Genomic DNA, 1764 nt, shown 5'->3' with positions numbered 1-1764 from the left:
GTCTAGCCTGACCTGGCATGTCTGTCATCTTTTCAAACATGTCACTTCTGTGATTGGTGCGTCCATTGCCCTGGGCCCGAGCCTGGCGCTCTGTGCCGTCGGGTGTCCACTCCCCGCCCCGCTGCCCCCTCCCCGCCACGCGTGGACCTGTGGCATGTGTATAAAGCTTTACGCTTGGCAAAAGCGCTGTTCCACCTCTTTGTTGTGAAATCCTCAACCTCCCCACTGACCTAGTTCAAGGTGAGGGCTTCTCGGCAGGTGGCTTATGCCGGTTAATCCCTCCTGCCCCTCGGGTAGGCGAGCAGAGGTATTCCCAACCTCCAGGAGCTGAATCCTGGCTTCCAGAACCGACCTCTGGGTCAGGCCACCCCTCGGGAGTGTTGAAGCTGAGCAGCGTGGAGCCAGCCACGGCGCCTGCTGAGGCCGAGGCCCTGGAGCAGCCCTTGGATGGGGCTGTGATAGGCCCCGCAGAGGCGTCCGAGCATGCGCTGAGGGCCTGGGGCAGCTGAGATTTTGGCAGAATTCACAGACTCCATCGGAACCGGGCTCCTGTCTGCCGGCCCCTCACCTCATGCTGTCTTTGTTGCCGCTGTTCCCGAGAGAGAAGAGTTGGCTGGCATCTCATTGCGAAGAATGGTTCAGTGTTGACTGTGGATGCACCCGAGACAGGGTGACACGACCCCAGCCCCAGGGAGCTCGCCATGTGGTGGCCAGGTCCCTGCCAGGCCTACCTCTCCTGGCAGCACCCCAATCCTCCTGGAGGGGTCCCATTCCTCTCCAGCTCCGCATGGGTGGGGCTGACAAGCACTCCAGTTGTGGGGTGAGGACCCTGGCCCCATCCAGGACGAGCTGCTGCAGGTGGGGTGCAGCTGAGTGCCGGCACAGGGACAGGACGCAGGTGTGACTCCACCTGTGATGTGACTACCTGCAGCGGTCACGTTGCCTTAAACCGTTTTAGTTGCCACCTGACAATTTGCAGTCAACTCCTAGTAGTTGAGAGCAGAACGAGAGAGCAGGGTATCAAGCCGAGGCAGTGCTGGGTTCCGGAGATGAGGCAGCAAAGGAGGATGGGCCCAGGTCCTGCCCTGACGTGAGAACAGAGCTGCTGGCGGCCCAGGTGGGAGGCAAAGCACATGTGGCTGACGGGGTTACCAGGGAATTTTGTTTTAATCACATTTGGGGCCTGGATGCTTTAATCTCACAGTGGCCAGAGAACCAGCCACCACTGGCCTCCATGAAGGCAAGGGTCCAGTAGGGGCCACAGCCCGGGGCCAGGCTGTGGGTGAGAGGGAGGGGACAATCCAGATGAGTGGTCAGGAGTGGGGGCTCAGGTGTCTCCCAGCAGAGGTGTGAGCAGGGGCGAGTGCCCGCACCCTCCAGGCCTTGGTCCCCCTGTCTGCGTTGGCTCGCCACGGCTGCTGCAACAAACCGCCAGACTTGCTCTACCGGCAGTTCTGGGGGGCGGAAGTCCGACAAGGGCCTCACTGGCTCAGAATCAGGTGTCAGCAGGGCTGGTTCCCACTGGAAGCTCTAGGGGGAATCTGTTTCTGTCCCTCTTCCAGCTGTTGGAGGCCAACCCGATTCCTTGGCACGTGGCCCCTTCCTCCACGTCTCCCCATCCCTTCTGTTTTCCTCCACGCATTAGAACTCACCAGGTTAACCCAGGGCCACCTCCCATCTCATCCTCAATCACAGGCCAAGTCCCTGTGTCACATAAAGTAACGCATTCACAGGTTCCAGGGAGGAGGATGTGGACATCTGGGG

Source organism: Eubalaena glacialis, chromosome 4, assembly GCF_028564815.1.
Source record: "Eubalaena glacialis isolate mEubGla1 chromosome 4, mEubGla1.1.hap2.+ XY, whole genome shotgun sequence".
Lineage (NCBI taxonomy): Eukaryota > Metazoa > Chordata > Mammalia > Artiodactyla > Balaenidae > Eubalaena > Eubalaena glacialis.
Note: the sequence above shows the minus strand (reverse complement) of the source record.